Source organism: Ursus arctos, chromosome X (genome assembly GCF_023065955.2).
Source record: "Ursus arctos isolate Adak ecotype North America chromosome X, UrsArc2.0, whole genome shotgun sequence".
In the NCBI taxonomy this organism is placed as follows: Eukaryota; Metazoa; Chordata; class Mammalia; order Carnivora; family Ursidae; genus Ursus; species Ursus arctos.
The window spans coordinates 3,814,360-3,825,753 of NC_079873.1; the positions used below are offsets into that span (position 1 = coordinate 3,814,360).

General features: G+C 41.5%; 1 protein-coding gene across 1 annotated transcript in view; it reads right to left on the reverse strand.

Moving 5' to 3' along the window:
• The window catches only part of LOC113240804 (neuroligin-4, X-linked), a 327,232-nt gene extending 316,352 nt beyond the window's left edge, over positions 1-10,880 (reverse strand). Inside the window, exon 1 of the mRNA XM_057309949.1 lies at positions 10,705-10,880. The gene's annotated coding sequence lies outside the window, so the exon portion shown is untranslated. The remainder of the gene's footprint in view (positions 1-10,704) is intronic.
• Positions 10,881-11,394: the final 514 nt, after the last annotated feature.

Below are 11,394 nucleotides of genomic sequence, written 5' to 3' on the forward strand. Positions count from 1 at the left end.
TTTTGCAATCTGCTTTGGGTATGAGCGTTTACGTGGAGCAGGGTGTATCTGCCCTGAGCATCTATCGTGACTACTCCCTGTTCGAAGGTAGTGCAGATATAATCACCTAGCTAAGAGAATCTAGCTAAGAAATATGCTATCAGGAAGCCTGAAAAGCTTCCGGAAGCCGAGTCATTTTAATATTGGCAGATCTGACCGGACTTGGGCACACTGCCTTTTGGGTTTTCCTGGGACCTTTTCCTGTCAAGATAAATAAATATAGAACTTAATATAACCACTTGGAAGAATGTCTTCCCTAGGGATTTTTTTTTCATTTGGAAAATGAGAAGGAGAAAACCGATGATCTCTTACATTCCCATCTCCTGGTCAAAGAGTCTTCTTGCTAAACTCTGTGTTGAGCCACTCCTGTTTTTCTGCAAACAAATCCATACACAGCCTAAAGAAACATTGCCTTGAAAGATACTGTGGATTTATCTAAGAAAACCTGAAACCGAAGACAGTTGATTCTCTTTCTAGGTGAGTCAGAAGGCACACAAAGTTGAAATTAAGGGTTTTTGTTGTTGTTGTTGTTTTGTTGTTGTTTTGTTGTTTTTTTGGGAAAAAATCGGCTGTCCTAATAGGTCTGCAGTCGGATGAATGCAAAGCACACCCAATTTGTTTGGGTAGACCTTGAAATTGAACAACCAATTTGGGCTGGCCATTCAGTCAGTGTCGATTTGCTCTGGGCAGCAAGACAAGCTTCCACCAGTCTGATTCCCTTCTTTAACTTTTAAACTCACTGTTTGGCACTATTTAGGAAAAGTTTTGATTTCAAGACTATAGAAAGGATAAAGAAAACACATTACAGCTTTTCTGCAGGAATTGAAAATAGGAAAGACTACGCAAAGAATTCAATTTAGAAATGTTTATCTCCACTTTACTGTAATGGGATTTTCCACCCCCTATTTATACACTTCTTCCTCCCATTTCAGTCTTAAATAAATCTAGAGACGGGAACAGAAGGAATGTCTCCCCTAGTTACATTTGGGCCTAAACAATGAAGTCATTTATTTAAAGGAGGATTATTTTTGTTAAGCAGAATAGGGCTATTGTACAAGCTGTTGTTGGGTTTATTATTTATTAAGTATCATACCGTGCACTAAACACAAAGGAATGCAATCTGGATCCCAGTTTCGCTCTGCAGATCGAACGTTCCGCAGGAGAAACTGAACACTCTGATCCTTTATTCTCCAACAAGCATTGCCTTTCACATGATGACTGTTCTTTTCCCGGAAGGACAGATTTGCTTCATGCCATAAATCCCCATGTGAAGGGCCCAGACCACCATGTAATTTGCAGCAGGAGAGTCAGAGCTGTGTGTACCAAAACAGCTAGGAAACTTGACTGTGGGATTCGGTACACACACATACACACACACACCCCCTCCCAAGAGGGTAAGAGGTCAATGACAAAAGTTTGAATCCATAAAAACATGAAAATAATTTAACACAAAACTAACGTGACTAGAGACCGGGCATCGTACACTTTGAAAGTCAACTGTTTGCCTAGAATCATATTCAAGCTGCCTGCCTGTGGGTCGTTACCAAGAGCATGCTTGCCGAGGGGAATCTGGAATCTGGAATGTGGAGGCCAAGGACGGAGCTAACAGGGAACAATTCTAAGGCAAACGTGCTTTCTTCCAGTAGTTCTTTCTGGATCCCTGTCAACCTCTGAATGGAAGATTTAGGGCTGATCTGAGCACTCCAGAATGATTTTCAGTTTGGGGGCAATCCCATGATGGTATCTAAGTTGTGGGTGTGAATCAATTGATACCATATCTATTAATTACTTTAAACTGTTAAGATTTTACTTATTCATTTGAGAGAGAGACAGAGCACAAGCAGGGGGAGGGGCAGAGGGAGAGGGAGAAGCAGACTCCCCACTGAGTTGGCACCTGGATCCCAGGATCCTGAGATCATGATCTGAGCCGAAGGCAGACGCTTCACCAACTGAGCCACCAGGTGCCCCTTTATTAATTACTTTAAAAAAAGGCAGAATGAGGGAGAGCAAATATGGTGAAATTCTATTTCTTTTCCTGGGTGTGTTTGTTGTAATGCTTGGAAGTAATAATGTTTCTCCATTCAATGTTTGAATAATCAAATCCCAGCCACATAAACTCCTTTTCATAGGATTTCGTTTTTAGGAAACGCTATAATTACTGAGTCTCTCCATTTTCCTTCATTTTTGCAAAATCTCAAAAATCCACAGAATTGGGCAACAGAGGAATTACTATTAAGTCATTTTCCACAGATGCTGATTCTTCAAGTTGTGCGTAAGTGAGTCTGACCTAGGTCTCAAGTCCAAGTTTCCCTGGTCTATGGACGCTCTTCCTCTCATCGTACATTTTTTTAAGTGTTATTTTAAACATTTAAAGCATTATTTTAAAAATCAGCCTGCTGCAAGGTTCACAGGCTGCATGTCAAGAATCACAGCAACGGAGAACCTCGTTCTTCATGGCAGGGTTTGGAAAACCGCGGTCTCTGGGCCAAGTCCAGCCATAGCCATAGAACTTGCGTGCTCTAGAAAGCACGGTACATTGGAAATGCTGAAAAATAAATGAAGGAAGACCCTTCATTGATGGAAGGAGATGAAAGGAGATTTAAATTGCAGTGTCCTTATGTAATGTTCATTGGCACAGCCTGCTTTCATGCTCCACGCTTCCTGGAAGGGTGGAGAAGTCGCCACACTGACCATCCAACCCGCAAAGCTACGGTAGTTACTGTCTGTGTCTCTATGGAAGACGTTCGCCCAGTCCTGGCTTCGGAAAACACCCGGAAATACCTGTCGGGATGTGAAGGGTGATGTCTGTGCACCTGACCTGGAAAGTGAGGACTCAAAGACAGAGAAAGATAGAGGTTCTGCATCGGCGAGGATTTGGGGTTTCAGAGGGCAGGTCTGGTGAGAGGGTGAAGGATGGGAACAGATAGGCCAGGCATGAGAGTGGGCTTAGGGGAGGAGCGTGGGAAAGGAATTGGGAAGGAATTGCCCCCACTGTCCTGTCCATAATCCGTCTTCAACACCCTCAGCTTCCCTAGCCTTGTAAGAGTGTCCACTGAGCTTGGTGGAGGAGCCCGGGAGGCCGACCGCCCTTTGCAGTAGGAAGGAACCATGCAAGGTACACCCCAGTCCCCAAAATGGAGAGATCAGAGTTTGCAAGCCCCCTGGGGCCCTGGGGACGGTGATGGGCCATCCACGCAGATGGTGAATGGGCCCTCCATCCTTTCATAGGTGCCTATGACACGGACCTCGGAAGAGAGGAGGATTTAGGGGCCCCGGGCTGACACTCAGCTTACATTCTGTAGCTACAAAGGGGAAAATGCTTGGGTACATGATTTTCACGGGTGCGATTATCACCCAACATCTTTTTATTAGCTTTAACATGACCCACTCTCCTAGCTGTTAAATGTTCAGAACATCTATGCCTGAATCACTCTCCAAATATATATTTGGATACAGGAAGGAGAGAGGAAAATAATAATGTTTTTGAAAAGTGCCAAATGGTTTCTGAAGATAATCTCATTGCAGAGAAAATAATTAAATGAATGTTGTTTTCTCTTTAATTGCTTCACACTTAAAATCAAACGTGCTCGGGTTAATCGTGCCCCACAACTAATTGAATTTTCTCAGTTCCTTTTATTATAGGACTAGGTTATATGGAAAGGTGATGCTTTAATGTGATTATTACATTGTTATACAAAATTATACCATCAAAGATTATGCAGCAACAGTACTTTTTTTTTTTCCCCTTGCTGTGGGATTTCCTACTGTGTAGCAATGACCTCAGCCGGAAGCTCGTGTCTTCCTGTAAGCGACTGGTCAATTTCTACGTTCAGGTTGTAAACAGCTCTTCGAAGAGCTAAACAGTAGCTGCAATGCTAAGAGAAATAAAGTTAGAAATTTGTCTTATATATTCAACTATTAAATTATCCTAGGGATAGTTTTAAAAAGGACATTTCCAACCTATGTTATCATGTACCTTTTTATTAACTTCCCCAATGCTAGTTTTGTTTGATGAATGGCACAGTGTTTTTCCTGACATTTAATAAGACCCAGGGTTCTAACAAGGTGTGGCAAAAATCCAGGGCCTAATTTTTAGGAACCTGTACCTAAAATTTCGACATCTATGAAGAAAATCATAATTAGTGATCTCACCCTATTTTTACCTTTCTGTGCGATATGTTTTCACCCTTTATCTTCTGCCTCGATGCTTTAGGGGAATTGTAAATCCATACATTTTTCAGATACCATGTGGTTTCTATGTCCTGTTACGCAGTGTGAGTGTCACAAAAGACGCTGGTTTTGAATTGAAACTTTCTAAATGTAAACATGTTATGAACACAGTGACAAAGAGAGCAAGCACTTTTATCATAGAGAAAATGAATAAACAAACCAAGTCCTAACAGCAGTTACGATCTCAATGTTCAGGGCACAGGGAGACAGAGAATAGAGGGGACCATGCTGAGCTATACTCCGTAGAAATAGTCATGTTCCAAAAGCTATGCTCTGACTCATGGAAAATCAGCATTTATGGGATAATTGGAATAATTTTAGGGTCTGTGTGAACAGTTATAGTAAGTAGTGGCTGTAGGTGGGCTGAGAAATTCAGCAATTTCCAGAAGGCTCGTCCTTAAGCCAAATATTTAAAGTCATTGTCGTTCCGTGTTTTCTAATAATGGCGGAAAAGGTGGAAGCCTTTCTCTTAAGATCAGGAACACGACAAGGATGCCCACTCTTGCCACTATTATTCAACATAGTACCAGAAGTCCTTGCAACAGCAATCAGACGACAAAAAGGGATCAAATGTATTCAAATCGGCAAAGAAGAAGTCAAAATGTCTCTCTTCGCAGATGACATGATACTCTATATGGAAAATCCAAAAGAAGCCACTCCCAAACTATTAGAAGTTATAGAGCAATTCAGTAACGTGGCGGGATACAAAATCAATGCTCAGAAATCAGTTGCATTTCTGTACATGAATAACGAGAACAAAGAAAGAGAAATTAGGGAATCCATCCCATTTACAATAGCACCAAAAACCATACGTTACCTTGGAATTAACTTAACCAGAGACGTAAAGGACCTTTATTCTAGAAACTATAAATCACTCTTGAAAGACATTGAGGAAGACAAAAAAAGATGGAAAGATATTCCACGCTCATGGATCGGAAGAATTAACATAGTTAAAATGTCCATGCTACCCAGAGCAATCTACACTTTCAATGCTATCCCGATCAAAATACCGAGGACATTTTTCAAAGAACTGGAACAAATAGTCCTTAAATTTGTATGGAAACAGAAAAGGCCCCGAATCTCCAAGGAACTGTTGAAAAGGAAAAACAAAGCTGGGGGCATCACAATGCCGGATTTCGAGCTGTACTACAAAGCCGTGATCACAAAGACAGCATGGTACTGGCACAAAAACAGACACACAGATCAATGGAACAGAATAGAGAACCCAGAAATGGACCCTCGGCTCTTTGGGCAACTAATCTTTGATAAAGCAGGAAAAAACATCCGGTGGGAAAAAGACAGTCTCTTCAATTAATGGTGCTGGGAAAATTGGACAGCTACATGCAAAAGAATGAAACTTGACCACTCTCTCACACCATACACAAAAATAAACTCCAAATGGATGAAAGACCTCGATGTGAGACAGGAATCCATCAAAATTCTAGAGGAGAATATAGGCAGCAACCTCTACGACATCGGCCAACGCAACCTTTTTCATGATACATCCCCGAAAGGCAAGAGAAACAAAAGATAAAATGTATTTATGGGACTTCATCAAGATTAAAAGTTTCTGCACATCCAAGGAAACAGTCAGAAAAATTAAGAGGCAGCCCACGGAATGGGAGAAGATATTTGCAAATGACACTACAGATAAAGGACTGGTATCCAAGATCTACAAAGAACTTCTCAAACTCAATACACGAGAAACAAATAAATAAAAAAAATAGGCAGAAGATATGAACAGACACTTTTCCAATGAAGACATACAAATGGCTAACAGACACATGAAAAAATGTTCAAAATCATTAGCCATCAAGGAAATTCAAATCAAAACCACACTGAGATACCACCTTACGCCAGTTAGAATGGCAAAAATAGGCAAGGCAAGAAACAACAATTGTTGGAGAGGATGTGGAGAAAGGGGATCCCTCCTACATTGTTTGTGGGAATGCAAGTTGGTACAGCCACTCTGGAAAACAGTGTGGAGGTCCCTTAAAAAGTTAAAAATTGAGCTACCCTATGATCCAGCCATTGCACTACTGGGTGTTTACCCCAAAGATACAGATGTAGTGAAGAGAAGGGCCATATGCACCCCAATGTTCATAGCAGCAATGTCCACAATAGCTAAATCGTGGAGGGAGCTGAGATGCCCTTCAACAGATGACTGGATTAAGAAGTTGTGGTCCATATATACAATGGAATATTACTCAGCTATCAGAAAGAACGAGTTCTCAACATTTGCTGCAACATGGACAGCACTGGAGGAGATAATGCTAAGTGAAATAAGTCAAGCAGAGAAAGACAACTATCATATGATTTCTCTCATCTATGGAACATAAGAACTAGGATGATCGGTAGGGGAAGAAAGGGATAAAGAAAGGAGGGGTAATCAGAAGGGGGAATGAAACATGAGAGACTATGGACTATGAGAAACAAACTGAGGGCCTCAGAGGGGAGGGAGGTGGGGGAATGGGATAGACTGGTGATGGGTAGTAAGGAGGGCACGTATTGCATGGTGCACTGGGTGTTATACGCAACTAATGAAGCATCGAGCCTTACATCGGAAACCGGGGATGTACTGTATGGTGACTAACATAATATAATAAAAAATCATTAAAAAAAATAATAATAAAAAATAAAAACATACTAAAACGCTTGAAAAAAAAAAAAAGAAAGTCCTTGTTTGAAGAACTCATGCTTTCAGAACATCTGACCCTCTCTTGGTTGTGTGACAGTTTCAAATATGAGGTCTCTCCTTTCTCAAGATCTCTGCAATTATATACTTTCTACACTCACCCCCAAACATCAGCAATCTATTGACTTTTGAAGTGAACACATTGATTTTTTTTTCTCTCTCTTATATTATAATGCCAAAGGCTTTTAATAAATGAGTGGTGGCCTCTGTGTGAACTACCAGAAATCCCCTGATGGAACAGCTATTAAGATATCATTCAGACGTGTAAGCAGGATCATTTAGAAAGCCTTGGCATCGAAACCCGTGGTCCTTACATGCTGTAGCAGCTCGGCCTGCGACCCCTGACCAAAGTCTAAACTCGATCCTCCTCTTCTTGTTAAGTAACTCCACATCCTGATTTTTGAAAATCTTGATCTTTTGTACATTATGGTTCTAAGAAGTATTAGCAGACTTTTGGGGTTTTTGTATGACAATGTCTTACGGGCACCCAAGTGACCTGATTTTCTAAAAGGAAATCACAATGTCCCTTAAGATTGTTTAATCTCAACGGATCAAACAACAAAATTGACACATAAACCTGAAAGGTATATATTACGAATGCATAAAAATGACTTACATGCCATTCAAGTGATCTGATTTATTCACTCTCCAACAAGCACTTGCTTTGAAGGAGAGTCTTTAAGACATTAATCATTGATTCCACTGTTAAGAAGTCATGAGATATCTGTACGGTACACTTGATGAAATTTTGGGAACAGACATGATATTTGTTCTGTCTGGTTGTTTAACAAATTATCTCAGTCAGAGGCTGAAAACAATAGGCACGTACTCGTTTATAGTTTCTGTGGCTTCGGAGCAACCCTTAGCTGCATCCTGGCTTAGAATCCCAAAAGGCTATGACCAAGGTCATAGCTGGGCTATGTTCACACCTGGAGGTTCAAATGGGAGAATCCATTGCAAACACATTCGACTTGTCAACAGAGCTCGTTTCTTTGCAGGTGTATGACTGAGGGTCACGCCTTTTTTGTCACCTACTGGCTAGAGGCTGCCCACAGGTCTTGGAGGCCGTCCACAATTCCTAGAGGCCACCCATTGTTCCCTGCCATTTGGATTTCTGCCACATAGATGCTTATGTCACCAGGTTTGCAGAGAGAGTCCCTCAGGTTGGGGAGGGCATTCACTCGGTTAGATAAAGCCCAGGACAATCGCCCTTTGAGCAAGCTCAAAATCAACTGCTTTGGGATATTAATTACATCTGACAAGTTCCCTCACCATTGTTACGTTCTTGGCCAGAAGCAAAGCACAGCACCTGCCCATATTCAAGGGGAGGGGATTTTAGTGCCTGAACGTGACGGGGTGGGAAGCACAGGGATCACGCTGGTGTCTGCATACCATACTAGAATGATAATCCCAAGAATGCCTAGCATCCTAGGACACAAGTCATAGGAAAAAGTTCACGGTAACTAAATTCACACACACAAGTATAAAAGGTATCAATCTAGTGCTGAGAATGAGGTTAATCCTAGTTTTGCTACTGATTTTGTGACCTAGACAAGCGAGTTAAACTCTCTGGAGTCCTCGACTTATCCTTGGTAAAATGCCTCTTGACTAGAAAATATTCACGGCCTCACCCATCTCTAACATCGTACATTACTTGGATATCGATGTTGTGTGCACAGGTTATTGACTGGAGAAAACAATGAAGCAGGTCTTTGCTGCACAGATGGCAGCGGTCCCACGTGACCATAAGCACTTGACACGTGGCCAGTCCAACCTGAGATGTGCTCAACGTGGAAAATACACATCAGATCTCAAACACTTAGAACCACAACAGAGGGGCGCCTGGGTGGCACAGCGGTTAAGCGTCTGCCTTCGGCTCAGGGCGTGATCCCGGCGTTCTGGGATCGAGTCCCACATCAGGCTCTTCCGCTATGAGCCTGCTTCTTCCCCTCCCACTCCCCCTGCTTGTGTTCCCTCTCTCGCTGGCTGTCTCTCTCTCTGTCAAATAAATAAATAAAATCTTTAAAAAAAAAAAAAAAAAAAAAAGAACCACAACAGAAAGGATGCCAGGTACACCATGAAGATTTTTAGATCAATCACATGTTGGGAGGATGATATTTTGTCTAGATTTGGTCATATGACACATATTGCTAGAATTGATTTCACCTGTTTTGCTTATTTTTGGAGAGGTTTCTAGAAAAGTTGAAGTTGCACAGTTGGCTAGTCTTATCTTTTTATCACAGAGCGAAGATCTAGAAAATGCTTTCTTATCTGTTTACATTTGCTTGCTGGATATCTTTGGGAGGGGGACAAGGAATGCAATTGAATGAACCTAAAATTACATCTGCATTAGTCAAAAGTCCCTAAATATGTGCTTCGGTATTTCAACCGATTTATTTGTGCAGTATATTGAAACTTCTAGTCAATGATAGCAACTATTCATTTTCATATAATAAATCATAGAAAAATACAAAAACATCTTATGCACACACCAAAATATAACTAATTCTTACATCAGATCGAAAGGAAGATGGTGTTACCATGTTTCCTTGAGTTTGCTGCAAATATTAAGTGGAATAACAGATATAAATCACTTAGCTCCTATTACATATAAACTTCTGCCTATTTCATCATTTTAAAACTACTACACAGCTGTTTAAAGCAGCTAGGATCTTAAGGAATATTTTTTATAACATTTATGCATCTCTGTGGCCAATCTTATGTTACAGATTTGATCATTTAAATTGCTTAACATTAACAAGGTAGCCAAACATGGGAGATAGGCCTTTCCACTTCAGCTGTATGTTGTCATTACTGGGGGAGGGAGGACTGGGGAGGGGTTTAGAGCATCTCCTGCCTGGTAAGAATCCAAGTTGCTACCAGTTCAATCAAGATTTCTGTGACTTGGATGGACCTGGATGTTGGCATTTAAAAAAAAAAAAATGCAATCCAGGTCAACCCAGATAGGTATCACTGAGTAACAGAGCCTAGCTTTTGACCTAAATACATGTATTTGGGACAGCTTGGGAGTAAACTCAAAAAAAAAAAAAAGAGAGAGAGAGAGAAAAAGAAAGAAAGAAAGAAAGAAAGAAAGAAAGAAAGAAAGAAAGAAAGAAAGAAAGAAAGAAAGAAAGAAAGAAAGAAAGAAAGAAAGAAAGAAAGAAAGAAAGAAAGAAAAAAAGAGAAAAAAAGAAAGAAAGAAAAAATATAAATCATGCTATATAATATGTCTTGGGATTGAACTCTCTCTTTCGCTCTTACTACACATTTAGTGTATTAATGAAACTACACGTTTTGGTCCTGAAGAGGATCCCAAAAGAATTCTGTACACCCATCAGACACAACCAGACTTCTTTTGTGCCCATAAACATCTAACAGTTGCTTGGTGAGCTCGTACTTTTACCCAAACTAAACCCTAACCATTTTTTTAAAGTTTATTTTTATTTATTAATTTTTGAGAGTGGGAGGGAGAGGGACAGAGAGAGAGGGAGCCTGACGTGGGGCTTGAACGCAAGACCCATGAGATCATAACCTGAGCCGAAATCGAGAGTCAGATGCTTAATAAACTGAGCCACCCAGGCACTCCATAAACCGTAATCATTTTTGAAACAATCATGGCCCCAGAATAGTCGAAGAGTCATTTGAAATCTGGGGGCATCTTTTCTTCATCTTCCTGAGTTGGTGAAGACTTCTCATTTTACAAAAAACAGCTACTGTTTTAGAAAAACAAACAGACATACCTTCTTGGATGGAAGAGGTTACACAGAGGGATGCTTGGGTTCGTCTGCGATCCCTAAGGCGACTCCAAGAAGGATGCTTGGGTTCGTCTGCGATCCCTAAGGCGACTCCAAGAAGGATGCTTGGGTTCGTCTGCGATCCCTAAGGCGACTCCAAGATGGACTCTGGAGAACAGACAAGCCGTGATTCAGCGGGAAAGGATGGTCTTTGGAGAAATACCTGCCTGAGGGAGAAAGGGGGTGGGATCTGGGTGAGGCTGGGAGAACCACTAGAGCTCAGTGTAAGTCTGACCTAGAGTGAAAAGGAACAGGAAGATTGGGAAAGGTGGTTTGGGAGTCTTCAAGCCAAGCCAGTTTTCCAAGGAGTGTTCTGTCTCCTAGGAACTGACATCCCTTACCATCCCTGCCACACTGGACATGGGGGACATTTGTCCATGGGAAGTATGAGCACCATACCTAGGAACCCGTTTCAAGTTCTCTTGTTTTCTGCGGGGTCTCTCTCCACTGCCTTCTACTCAAGTTTTGTGTAGCATCCCAGCTGAGGATTGGCTGAGCTGTGGGAGATGCAGAGTTGAGCATGTGCAAGGGTTTAGCACAGGGGCAGCCCCATGGATGCCTGGCCGGTGGATGTGGGGCCAGGACATGAGCTCGGGGCTGACCGCTCAGATGTCACATCTTGAGGGATGCATGGCT